Raw genomic sequence first — 14,388 nt, forward strand, 5'->3', positions numbered from 1 at the left:
AAAACACCAAATCAGAATAGCAAAAAGAAAATACAAAAAAATGAGGATAGTGTAAGAGGCCTTTGGGGAGTTTCAGCCAAGATGGAGGCATAGGTTGTGTGAGAAACCCTTAGCTTTCTCACACAACCAAAAGGAGGATAGAAACCAATCTAAAAACAATAAACAACCAGAAGTGCCAGAAAATCAAGTTGCATGGAACTCTGACAACCAAGGCATTAAAGAAATAGTCAACCAGACCAATAAGACTGGTAGGAGGGAGACAGGCAGACAGGCAGACAGAGAGAACCCCTGGCAAGGCAGCGCACTGTGTGGGTGGGGCTGGCTGAATGGGAAACTGAGACTCAGAGCTGACTATGGACTACAGCAGGGGTCGCCATGGTGGGAGAAACTCCCAGTATCACACAAGAGTTCGTTGGAAAGTGGGGCTAGAGCCCAGCAAGTGAGCTGCATTGTTCTCTCTCTGACCCCTCCCTCATAAACAGTGCCACAACTCAGCAAAGAGTGTTGCCTCCCTGGTGAATAACTAAGGCCCCACCCCCTTACAACATAACAGATGTGCCAAGACAAAGAAATATGGCCCAAATGAAAGAACAGATCAAAACTCCAGAAAAAGAGCTAAACCATGAGGAGATAGCCAACCTATCTGATGTAGAGTTCAAAACACTTGTAATCAAGATGCTCACAGAACTGATTGAACTTGGTGACAAAATGAAAGAACAAATGAAGGATACCCAAAGTGAAATAAAGTAAAATATTCAGGGAACCAACAATGATAGGAAAGAAACCAGGACTCAAAGCAATGATTTAGAACAAAAGGAAGAAAGAAACATCCAACTGGAATAGAATGAAGAAACAAGAATTCAAAAAAATGAGGAGAGGCTTAGGAACCTCTGGGAAAACTTTAAATATTCCAATATCAGAATTATAGGGGTGTCAGAAGGAAAAGAACAAGAGGGAGAAACTGAAAACTTATTTGAACAAATAATGAAGGAAAACTTCCCCAATCTGGTGAAGGAATTAGACTTCCAGGAAGCTCAGAGAATCCCACAGAAGTTGGACCCAAGGAAGCACACACCAAGGCACATCATAAACTGGGACATAATCAATAAAATATACTAAAAAAAAAAAGAAGCCTTTCAGACAACTTTAAGCACACCAGCATTTGCATGATGTGGGTGCTGGAAGAAGAAGACAGAGAGCAAGAAACTGAAAATGTATGTGAAAAAATAATGATAAAAAACTTTCCTATCATGGTGAAGTAAATAGACATATAAGTCCAGGAAGCAAACAGTCCCAAACAAGACCAACCCAAAGAGGCCCACACCAAGGCATGTCATAATTAAAACGTCAAGGTTATAGACAAAGAGAGAATCCTAAAAGAAGAGAAAAGCAGTTAATTTACCTACTAGGGAGCTTCCATAAGATTTTCAGCTGATTTCTCAACAGAAACTTTAGAGAGCAGAAGAGATTGGCACAAAATATTCAAAGTGATGAAAAACAACAAAATTACTTTACCCAGTAAGGCAAGCATTTGGAATGGAAGGACAGATAAAGAGCTCTTCAGACAAGAAACACTTAAAAAAAATTCATCACCGCTAAACCAGTATTATAAGAAATGTTTAAAGATGAAAGAAGAGACTTCCGCCAAGATGGAGGTTTAGCTGTATGTGCCGTGCCTCCTCACACAACCAAGTTTAGGGACAACTAAATATAAGCATCAGAAAACACAACCAGAACACGGAAAACTGAACTTTTCGGAAGTCTGCTAACAACAAATTCTTCAGCCCGACCGGTAAGGGGTGAAACCGGCGTCCGGTGAGGACTTACAAAGGAGGGCTCGGTCGGACCCGCGCGGAATCCAGACGCGCGAATCCAGTCACGCGGGTTCCAAACCCAGGATTGGACCTAGTGAGCCACCGAGCAGCCCACCGGGGGAGCGACTACAGAGGACACAGTGGGGAGGCGGTGGCAGTGAGTTGACTGTGGTTGCCTGGTTGCGCGCGAGTGAGGGAGTGAGCGGTTGGACCGGCCCGGCGGCGGCGGCGGCGCGCCATTTCCCGCTCTGACCACGCCCCCACATACAGCGTCACAACCCAGCGACCTGGGACTCCAAGGCGCCGCTTGTCCCACTTAAAGGGCCAGAACAGACCAAAAATGTCGCAGGCAGAACTCAAAGCCCCAGAGATAAATCTAAATGACGAAGAAATAGCAAAACTCTCAGACGCACAGTTTAAAACACTGGTCATCACCTTCCTCACAGATCTGGTGGATTATAGCCACAAATTAGAGAAACATATGGAGGCTAAATTAAGGGAAATGAATGGAATTCCACAGGAATCCCATAGAGATGAAAAGGAAACTGGGACTCAAATCAATGCAGTGGACCAGAAGAAAGCAAATAATGGACAAACAGAAAAGAGTCAAGGAGCAAGAATTCAAAGAAATGAGGAGAGTCTTAGGAACCTCCAGGACATCTTTAAACGCTCCAATATCCGAATTATAGGGGTACCAGAAGGGGGAAAGTCACAACCACCAGTGGAAAAACTATTTGAACAAATAATAAAAGAAAATTTCCCCAATCTGGCAAAGGAAATAGACTTCCAAGAAATCCAAGAAGCCCAGACAGTACCAAAAAAGTTGGACTCAAGAAGAAACACACCAAGGCATATCATAATTACATTAGCCAAAATTAAAATGAAGGAAAGAATCCTGGAAGCAGCAAGAGCTAAGGGGACAATCACCTACAAAGGAGTCCCCATCAGGCTGTCAGCAGATTTCTCAAAAGAGACCTTACAGGCAAGAAGGGGCTGCAAAGAAATATTCCAAGTCATGAAATCCAAAGACCTACAACCAAGATTGCTCTACCCAGCAAAACTTTCATTTAGAACGGAAGGACAGATAAGGTGCTTCTCAGATAAGACCAAATTCAAGGAGTTCATCATCACCAAGCCCTTATTATATGAAATGTTAAAGGGACTTATCTAAGAAAAAGAAGTTAAAGAAATATGAACAGTGAAAGGACAACAAACTCACAGTTATTAACAACCACACCTAAAACGAAAGCAAACTAAAAGGACAGCTAGATCAGGAGTGGAAACATAGAAATGAAGATCTCAAGGAGGGTTAGCAACAGGGGAGTGGGAGGAAGAGATGGGGGGAGAAGGTACAGAAAACAAGTAGCATAGACAGTAGATAGAAAATAGATGGGGGGGCGAGAATAGTTTGGGAAATATAGAACCTAAAGGACTTGAGACACATGGACATAAACTAAAGGGGGGTAATGGTGGGGTTCGGGGGGCAGGGTGGAGGGGAATGAAGGGGGGAATAGAACAACTGTAACAGCATAATCAATTCAAAAAATAAATAAATTAAAAAAAAAGATGAAAGAAGAAAGAAGAATGAGGTGGAGGAGCAGAATAATAATACTACTAATAATTAATAATAATGGGAGGAGAAGAATCAAAGCTGTGAATTAAAAATGGTAATAAATACATATCTATCAACATTTTTTTCTAAAATAATTTATTCATTTTTAAAGGGAGGGGAAGGGAAGGAGAAAGAGGGAGAGAAACATCAATGTGTGGTTGCCTCTCAAGTGCCCCCGACTGGGGACCTGGCCAACAATCCAGGCATGTGTCCTAGACTGGGAATTGAACTGGTGACCCTTTGGTTTGTAGGCCTGTGCTCAATCCAGAGTCATACCAGCCAGGGCTATCAACAATTATTTAAATGCAAAAACCATCCTGGGCTGGCCAAGATGGAGGCATAGGTAGATACACTTTGCCTCCTCACACAACCAAAGAACAACAAGTTTAAAAACAAAAAATGACCAGAGCTGACAGAAAATCAAACTGTATATGAAGTCCTACAACCAAGGAGTTAAAGAAGACACACTCGTTCAGACTGGTAGGAGGGGTGGAGATGGGCAGTTGGGTGGAGAGGATTTGTGGCAAGGTGGTGGTGGCTAGTGAACTGGGCGAGGTGGCGGCTGGCAGACTGTGCAGTCCCACATTTGCATGTGGATAAACCAGGAGGAACAATGGGGGAGCAAGATAGATTGCGCAATCCAGGGTTCCAGCATAAAGAAATAAAGCCTCAAAACCTCTGACTGAAAAAACCTGTGGAAGGGACTTCCGCCAAGATGGAGGTGTAGGTGGAAACATTGTGCCTTCTCACACAACCAAGTTTAAAAACAACAAAGTTTGAGCAACAAAAATGCAGCCAAACCACAGAAAATTGAACTATACGGAAGTCTGACGACAACAAACCCTTCAGCCAAACCGATAAGAGGGGCAGAGCCAGCAGCAGAGTGGGGTCGGGCAGGCAAGATCCACCGGAACAACATGGGCACGTGACCCAGGAGCGCAGGCAGCTGTTGGCAGATCCCAGGTGTGGAGTAGCAGTGGGCAGACCCACTGAGGGCTGACCACAGTCACACATTCACGCGCAGATAAACCTGCGAAGGAGCAAGCAGTGAAATGGACTGCGCAGGCCCTAGTGTCAGGAAGCGGCAGAGGGGACCACTTTGTCCCTCTCTGACCCCCCACCACATACAGCGTCACAATCCAGTGACCTAGGTGGCCCTGCCCTGGTGAACATATAGGACTCTGCTCCTCATACATAACAGGTGCTAACAGAGCAAAACATTATGGCTCAAGAAGAACTCAAAGCCCCAGAGCCCATAACTCTAAGTGACAAAGAAATAGCCGAACTTTCAGATGCACAGTTCAAAACACTGGTGATCAGGATGCTCACAGAACTGGTTGATTTTAATCACAAATTAGAGGAACATATGAAGGCTAAACTAATTGAAATGAAGGGAAATGCACAGGAAACCAATAGTAATGGAAAGGAAACTGGGACTCAAATCAAGGGAGCAGACCAGAAGGAAGGAAAAAATGACCAAACAGAAAAATATAAAGAAACAAGAATTCAAAAAAATGAGGAGAGGCTTAGGAACCTCCAGGACATCTTTAAACATTCCAACATCCAAATTGTAGGGGTACCAGAAGGAGGAAAGGAACAGCAACAAGTGGAAAACTTATTTGAACAAATAATAAAGGAGAATTTCCCCAATCTGGCAAAGAAAATAGACTTCCAGGAAATCCAGGAAGCTCAGAGAGTCCCAAAGAAGCTGGACCCAAGAAAGAACACACCAAGGCACATCATAATTATATTAGCCAAGATTAAAATGAAGGAGAGAATCCTAGAAGCAGCAAGAGATAAGGGGACAGTCAACTACAAAAGAGTTCCCATCAGACTGTCAGCTGATTTCTCAGAAGAGATCTTCCAGGCAAGAAGGGGCTGGAAAGAAGTATTCCAAGTCATGAAAACCAAAGACCTACAACCAAGACTGATCTATCCAGCAAAGCTTTCATTTAGAATGGAAGGACAGATAAAGTGCTTCTCAGATAAGATCAAATTCAAGGATTTCATCATCACCAGCCCTTATTATATGAAATGTTAAAGGGACTTACCTAAGAAAAAGAAGATAAAGAAGATGAACAGTGAAAGGACAGCAAACTCACAGTTATTAACAACCACACCTAAAACAAAAGCAAACTAAAAGGACAGCTAGATCAGGAGCAGAAACATAGAAATGAAGATCGCATGGAGGGTTAGTAATAGGGGGGTGGGAGAAGGAGAAGTGGGGAGAAGTTACGGAAAATAGGTAGCATAGACGGTAGGTAGAAAATAGATAGGGGGAGGGTAAGAATAGTAGGGTAAATATAGAATCTAAAGATTTTGAGACACGTGGTCATAAACTAAAGGAGGGGAATGGTGGGGGAAGGGGTGTTCAGGGTGGAAGGGAATGAAGGGGGAATAGAACAACTCTAATGGCATAATCAATAAAATATATTTAAAAATTTGAGAAAAACCTGTGGAAGTTGCAGCAGCAGGAGAAACTCACAGCCTCGTAGTAGAGTTCATCGGAGAGACCCCCAGGGTCCTACACAAGCCCACCCACACCAGAATCAGTACCAGAAGGGCCCAATTTGCTCGTGGGAAGTGGAGAAAGTGACTGAAAGCTGGCAGAGAACTGAGCAAGTGGCACTGTTCCCTTTCAGAATCCTCTCCCACATACAGTGCCACAATGGTACAAAGTGGGTTGCCCCGCCCTGGTGAATACCTAAGGCTCTGTGCCTTACAATGTAATAGTCTTGCTGAGACCCTTCAAAATATGGCCCAAATGAAAGAACATATCAAAGATATAAAATATATATATATAAATAAGTGATGAAGAGATAGCTAACCAATCAGATGCAGAGTTCAAAACACTGGTAATCAGGATGCTCACAGAAATGGTTGAGTATGGTCACCAAATAGAGGAAAAAGTGAAGGCTATGGAAAATGAAATAAAGAAAAATGTACAGGGAACCAACAATGACAGGAAAGAAACTGGGATTCAAATCAATGCTTCTGAGTAGAAGGAAGAAATAAGAAGGAAGAAACCTTCTTCCTTCTTAGGAACCTCTGGGAAAACTTTCAATGTTCCAACATCCAAATCATAAGGGGGGCCAGAATGAGAAGAGGAAGAGCAAGAAATTGAAAACTTATTTGAACAAATAATGAAGGAGAACTTCCCCAATCTGGCAAAAGAAATAAATTTCCAGGAAGTCCAGAAAGCTTAGAGAGTCCCGAAGAAGCTGGACCCAAGGAAGCACATACCAAGGAACATCATTATTACATTACCCAAGATTAAAGAGGAGAGAATCTTAAAAGCAGCAAAAGAAAAGGAGACAGTTACCTACAGAGGATTTCCTTAAAAACAGGGGTGTCAAACTCACTTTAACTGAGGACACATCAACCTTGTGATTGTCTTCAAAAGGCCAAATGTAATTTCAGGACTGTATAAATGTAACTACTTTTTAACACTTAAGCAACAGCTCACAGTGCTGCTGGGTAGAAGCAAAGTGCTGGGCCAGATAAAATAAGGTGGAGGGCCAGATTCAGCCTGTGGGCCTTGTGCAAAAGATTAACAGCTAATTTCTCAAAAGAAACCTTGCAAACAAGAAGGGACTGGAAAGAAGTATTCCAAATCATGAAAGGCAAGGACCTACATCCAAGAGTATTCTATGGAGCAAAGTTATAATTTAGAATGTAAGGGCAAATAAAGTGCTTCCCAGATAAGGGGAAGTTAAAGAAGTTCATCCTCACCAAGCTCGTAGTATATGAACTGTTAAAGGGACTTATCTAAGAAAGAAGACAAAGACCAAAACTATGAACATTAAAATAACAACAAACTCACAATTATCAACAACCAATCTTAAAAATAAAAACAAAAAACTAAGCAAAGAACTAGAACGGGAACAAAATCACAGAAATGGAGATCACATGGAGGGTTACAGTGGGGAAAAGGGGAATGGGGAAAAGGTACAGGGAATAAAAAGCATAAATGGTAGGTACAAAATAGGTAGGGGGAGGTTAAGAATAATATAGAAAATGTAGAAGCCAAAGAACTTCTATATATGACCCATGGACAAAAACTAAGGTGGGCAAGAATGCAGGTGGGAGGAGAGGTGCAGGGTAGAAGGGAATAAAAGGGGATAAATGGGACAACTGTAATAGCAAAAAAAACCCCAATTATTTAAATGTAAATGTATTAGATGGTCCAATCAAACGACATATAGAGGCTGAATGGATAATAAAACAATACCCTTATTTATGCTGTCTACAAGTGGCCCACTTCAGATAGAAAGATACAAAATGAAAAACAAAGAGATAAAAAAAGATATTCCATGAACATGGAAACAACTACAACAGCAACAAGTTGGTACAGAAATACTCATACCAGATAAAATAGACTTTAAATCAAAGTCTTTAACAAGACACAAAGAAAGACCCAGCAATTCTACTTCTGAGTATTTATCCAAAGAACACCAAAACACGAAATCAAAAAGATATATACATTCATACATTCATCAGAGCATTATTTACAATAGTGAAGCTATGGAAGCAACTTAAGTGTCCATCAATAGGTGAATGCATAAAGAATAAGTGGTCCATATATACAATGGAATATGACTACATCATAAAAAAGAATGAAATCTTGCCATCTGCAACAACATGGATGAACATAGAGGGCACTGTGTTGATTAAAATAATTCAGGCAGAGAAAGACATGTCATATGATTTCACTTATATGTGTAATCTAAAAAAAATAATAAATGAACAAGTGGAACAGAAAGAGCCTTACAGATACAGAGAACATTTTGACAGTTGACAGATAGGAGGAGGGTTGGTGGGATGGGTGAAAAAGTTGAGGGGAGTTAGAAGTACAAATTGGTAGTTACAGAATAGTCACGAATATATAAAGTACAGTCAATAACATTGTAATAACTATATGGTATCAGATGGGTACTAGATTTTTCAGGGTGATAAATTATATAAATGCCTAATCACAGGTTTGTACACTGAAATATATAATATTGTATGACTATAATTTTAAAATAAAAATATCTTAAAAAAAGAACTGTCAAGGTCATTAAAAACAAAGAAAGTCATAGCCAAGAGAAGCATAAGTAGCCATGATGACTAAACACAATTTGGTATAAAGAAAGGGACTCAGGAACAGAAAAGGTCATAGGTTAAAACTAAGAACATCTGAATAAAAGTATGGACTTTAGTTAAAAATAATGTATCAATATTGGTTCCTTAATTGTCACAAATGCACCATACTAAGCTGTTAATAGGGGAAACTAAGTGTGAGGTATTTGGGTACTCTCTGTACTATCTTCTCAATTTTTCTATAAATATAAAAGTGTTCTAAAATTAAAGTTTATGAGAGGAGACAGAGAGAGAGAGAGAGAGAGAGAGAGAGAGAGGAAGGGAAAGAAAAAATAAAAATTCATGACTCCTTCCTCCTTTCCTCTGTGGAGGGTCAGAGTATTTGGAGATGAAGTAGCCACCTTCTGACTGAAGAGATGACAATTCACAACCCTAACCAACTTTGGATCCATATTTGGATTTTTGTTATTTGAGAAAATAAACCACTGTTTGAGCCATTTGGGGCCAAGTATCTTATTCTCTGCACCTGAATGCATCCCGAGTGACTCTCCTTATATTACCATAGGTATTAGCTAATTATTAATAAGAAGGGGAGCAAAGGAAATTAGACATTAAGCTTAATAACTGGGAAGCTTGAGCCTGTTTGCTTTACCAGTCACATCCCAGGGGATCACAACATTGCTCTGCTAAGGAGATTAACAGTCCTCCCTGCCCTCTCTGCTACTGGATTGTTAGAGGATGTAGGGAGAGGTTACTGACCATAAAGTCCTGTCAGTCTAACTAGAGGGTGGACCTTATCAAAATTCCTTGAAAGCTTAAGGAAGTTTATTGGTTCCTTTGGAAAAGCACCTGGTCCATCCCAAACCCAAAGCTAATATAAGAGTGCACAAGGAAGTGTGCACTCTTGCTCGTGCTCTCTCTCTCTCTCACCCACCTACCCAGTAATGCACTCACCCCATATGTTCACATGTTCTCTCTTGCCTGGAACCACATGACCATATGGATCTAGCAGCTACTGGGGCCCACAGCAGACTGTGTGGGCCCCAGAAGACTAAACTTTAATATGAAGCAGAAGGTCTGGGCACCTGCTTTGTTTTGGTCTTGGTGAGGATGAGATTGTACTTTTTCCATGGTGGGACAGAGGGAGATGGGACATTGGAAACCCAGAGCAGTCTTCCACACAAATAAATCATCTTGCAACTCCACAATCTGCCATGCATGGGTCCTTCAAATGCTTTTCTTACCATCTTGTGAAAGAACTTAACTCTCAATGACAACACTTGTATCACTTGGCTGGCCATTATGATTGTGTAGACCCTCATCTCTTAACTAGACTCTTTAGACTGCTCCGACACCCATTCCTTCCTAATCTGGTTGCTATCTTCTTTATCTGGCTTTACCTGCTACCCATAGTCCCCCCAAAACCTGGAGGCCAGCATCTCTTGTAATTCTCAGGACAAGACATGTTCTCTCACACTTCCAAGATTGTGCACACTTGATTCCCATTGCTTGGAATATCCCTTACTCCACCCTTATTTCTCACAACAAATAACTACCTTTAATTCAAGTTTCAGCTCACCATGTATGGTTGGCAGAATTCTCATATGTCCCTGAAGATCCTTGCCCACTGGTGAACATAGCCTGCATAACCTGGCTACTGTGAATATAGTGAGTTGTACTCCAATAATTACCTTATGTTATACAACACAGATGACTTTAAAAACAGATGATCTGGGTGGGCCTGTTTTAATCCCACAAACTTTAAAAGCAGTGAGTATTCTCTGGCTGGTAGCAAAAAAGGAAGTAAAAGATTCAATGTGTGAGGGGGATTTGATGTGCAAGAAATTGTGTTGCTGGCTTTGAAGATGGTGGGCTTTATCTAGAAGTTGACAGCAGGCCCTGGCTGACAGCCCACAAGGAAATGGGGACCTCAACTCTACTACCACAAGGAACTGAATTCTGCTAACAAGAATAAGATTGGAAGCAGATCTTTCCCAGGCTCTCCAGGTGAGAATAGTCCAGCTGACATCTTGATTGCAGCCTTACGATACCAAATAAATAACTCAGCCTTGATGCTGTGCAAACTTCTGACCTAAAGAACTATGAGCTAACAAATAAGTGTAGTTTTAAGCCACTAAGTCTGTGGAAGTTTGTTATGCAGCAATAGAAAATTAATACAGCTGCATCTCTGAAGTCTTTCCTCTTTTCCTAGGGACACCTGCAAGATCTTCCTGTCTTCTTCTGTGGCATCTCATACACACCTTTGCTACAGGGCATTTACTGGTATACTCTCCTCACAAGTTCTGAGTTCCTGGTAGATAACAGGGACTGCCACTTTACCATTGCAATCTCAGGCACAGAGCAGAAAGGTAAAAGATATGTGTCAAATGAAAATTTTATCAAGAAAAAAAGTCCCAAGATAATTCGTTTGTAATCATATATGCTAAAATAATCAAGAATTCTGGAGACTTAATGTCTAAGCAAGAGTAAAAGTCACCATGAGGTGTTTCTAAGGAATCAGTAGTGAATGAAATCCCCAGGTGTACTAGGTAAAGGAAGGAGTGAGCAGAGCTATGAGGAAAAATCCATTTCTAGATTACTTAGTAAACAGGTAATTATTGAATACTTGCTATGTGGGTCAGGTCAGGAACTGTGGAAAACAAGGTAAATGTTTAATTTAAATCTCACCCTCAAGGATATTGAGATCCTCCCTTCTGTGGCATTCTAGGCTTAGGATGTTAGAATGTAAAGGAATCTTAAAGACCTTGATTTTATGTGTATATAACCTTAAGAATCCTTCACTTTTTAAACAAGCAGGAGCAAACTGATTTTGTATTTATTGATAGCTCTATATTTTCAAGGTCTTTTGGTACTGGTATCTGCTTTTCTTTGCATTGGTTGTCTAATTCTCTGCTGAGCAGAGGGACTATTATTCATCAGCTCAGTCTGACAGTTATTTAGGTGGTATTCAGGTGTTCACAATGACAATCAGCTGTCAATGGACACCTTTGTTCCTGTTCATTTAACATCTCTGCTAAAGAGTCTGTAATAAAAATCCCAGGAAGGAGACCAAAGACATTGTGACATTCCATAGCACCCTCTCCCTCAGTCCCTGCTTTGGAGGTACCAACTCCAGCTCCACTGATGCACTGGGACCCCTGAATCGGGGCATCTCCTTACCTCAGGCTGGAGGGTGCCGCTTCCACCTCTCTCATTTAACTACTAGAGTGAAAACTTGGTTTAGAATAGGTGGAAAGGGGATGGGGTCCATAATGTACTGAGACACCAAAGACACTTTGAATGAGGGAAGGAAGGTATTGGAAGATGGTAGAGGTATTTAGGAAAGGAGACCTGGGGAAGGAAAAGTGCTTTTTGGATCGGAGAAGATGGGGTGAAGACACAGAATGCAGATTAGTCACATCACAGAGCACTTCCTGTGGGTGATGGGGGAGGAAGGCAAAGGAGGGATTTAGTATTAAGAGATTTGGGTTTAGAGACTTCCAGTCAAGATGGCAGCATTGGCGGACATGGCTCACCTCTTTACACAACCACATCAAAATTACAACTAAAATAGAGAACAACCATCACTCAGAACCATCAGAAATTAAGTATAACAGAAGCCTGAAAACTACAGAATTAAGGAAACCACATCTATCCAGACTGGTAGGAGGGATGCAGATGTGGAATGAGCTATTCTCTCAACCATGTGTGGTGGATAAAAATTCAGGAGGGAAATTTCAGGAGCAAGGAATCCCAGACCCACTCCAGGCCCCCCAGCCCAGGATTCTAGTAGAGGAAGATAAGTCCCCACAATTTCTGGCTGCAAAACCCAACAGAGATTGAGTTGATGGAAGAAAATTCTGGAGCCCTAAGCAGTTCCTCTTAAAGAACACACACACAGACTCTCCTACTAAGACTCACTCCCTCTGAGCTCCAGCACTGGGGTTGCAGCTTGAAAGGCACCAGTGGTCTGCTGTGAGAAATTGAAGTGTCTGGCACCAAGGTGAGCAGAGGCCACTGTCCCTTTTCTAGGCCCTCCCACCCGCCCCCACAGAGTTACAGAGCCTTCAAGCTGGTACCATAAATGAGACTCTAACAACCCTGCTAACATTGTTTGACTCACCTTGTTGATCTCCAGATACTATGCCACTCTCAAATTATGGGCCTACCCAAGCTGCATTTTCATATGAATGGCTGGTATAGGCTCATGCTACACAACTTCCTAAATCTTCTGAAACAAGCAACAACCGGTCTCAGTGAGCCCCAGCATGGCACTAGCAATAGCCTGGCTAGATTATGATGTGGCTTTGCCTGGGAATCTCCAAGCCCAGCACAAGTAGCAACCATCTCAGATTGATTTATAACTCAGGCATGATGGTCCCAGGCAAAACACAGGTGGGGGCTGATCTTGGCCTGCATCACCGAGGAAACCCCAGGACCTGCACATCCATTGGACAGCTACAGACTACGTCAGAGCACCACCACCCTGCCCCTGCACAGCTGATTCTCCACGGAGGTTGGTGGTCAATGGTCACAGCCAATCCTTGCAGCTGAGTGGCTTGAGTAAGTCCCTCCCATTGATCTGCCAACAACAATCAAGGCTTATCTACAAGAGGATGGTATACTCAGCCCACACAAAGGATGCACCTTGAATACTCAGCTTCGGTGGTAGGGGAGCCTGTGCCACTGAATGCTACAGGATGCCTACTACATTAGACCACATTACCAAGATATGGAGTCAAAGCAGCTTTACTTAATACATAGAAACAAACATGGGGAGGCTGCCTAAAATGAGGAGACAAAGAAATGGGGCCAAATGACAAAACAAATAAAAACTCCAGAAAAAGAACTAAACAAAATGGAAATAAGCGATCTATTGGATGCAGAGTTCAAAACACTGTTTATAAGGATGCCCAAGGAACTTAGTGAGAACCTCAGTAGCAAAAAAGAGACCCACTCAGAAATGAAGTATACACTAATTGAAATAAAGAACAATTTACAGGGAAAAAACAGTAGAGTGGATGAAGCCAAGAATGAAATCAATGATTTGGAACAGGAGAAAGCAAAAAACAATAAATTAGAACAAGAAGAAAAAAGAATCCAAAAAAAAAAAATGACAGTAGTATAAGCAGCCTCTGGGACAACTTCAAGAGGTCCAACAATCACATCGTAAGGGTACCAGAAGGAGAAGGTACCCCTTCTCTTGTCCCCTTCTTGAAAGAACAAGAAATTGGAAATCTATTTGAAAAAATAATGAAAGAAAACTTTCCTAATTTAGTGAAAGAAATAGACATGCAAGTCCAGGAAGCACAGAAGAGTCCCAAACAAGATGGATGCAAAGAATCTCACTCCAAGACACATAATTAAAATGTCAAAGGTTAAAGATGAAGAGAGAATCTTAAAAGAAGCAAGAGAGAAGTTAGTTATCTACAGGGGAGTTCCCTTAAGACTGTCAGCTGACTTGCAGGCTAGAAGGGATTGGAAAGACATATCCAAAATCATGAAAAGCAGAGATCTATAGCCAAGATTGCTCTACCCAGCAAAAATATCATTCAGAATCAAAGGGCTGATAAAGGGCTTCCCAGACAAGAATAAAACTGAAGGAGTTCATCATGACCAAACCCTTATTATATGAAATGTTAAAGGGACTTATTTAAGAAAGAGAAGATCAAAACTATGAACAATGAAATGGCAAAAAAAATACATAACTATCGATAATTTAAGCTAAAAAACAAACTAAGCAAACAAGAGAAATAGAGACAGAATCATGGAAATGGGGAGCATTTTGATGATTACCAGATGCAAGGGGTTGTAGGGGATCAGGGAAGAGGTGAGGGGATTAAGAAGTGTAACTAGGTAGTTACAGAATAGGTGTGGGGA

Source organism: Artibeus jamaicensis, unplaced genomic scaffold, assembly GCF_021234435.1.
Source record: "Artibeus jamaicensis isolate MK-2021 breed Jamaican fruit bat unplaced genomic scaffold, CSHL_Jam_final contig_469, whole genome shotgun sequence".
Classification (NCBI taxonomy): domain Eukaryota; kingdom Metazoa; phylum Chordata; class Mammalia; order Chiroptera; family Phyllostomidae; genus Artibeus; species Artibeus jamaicensis.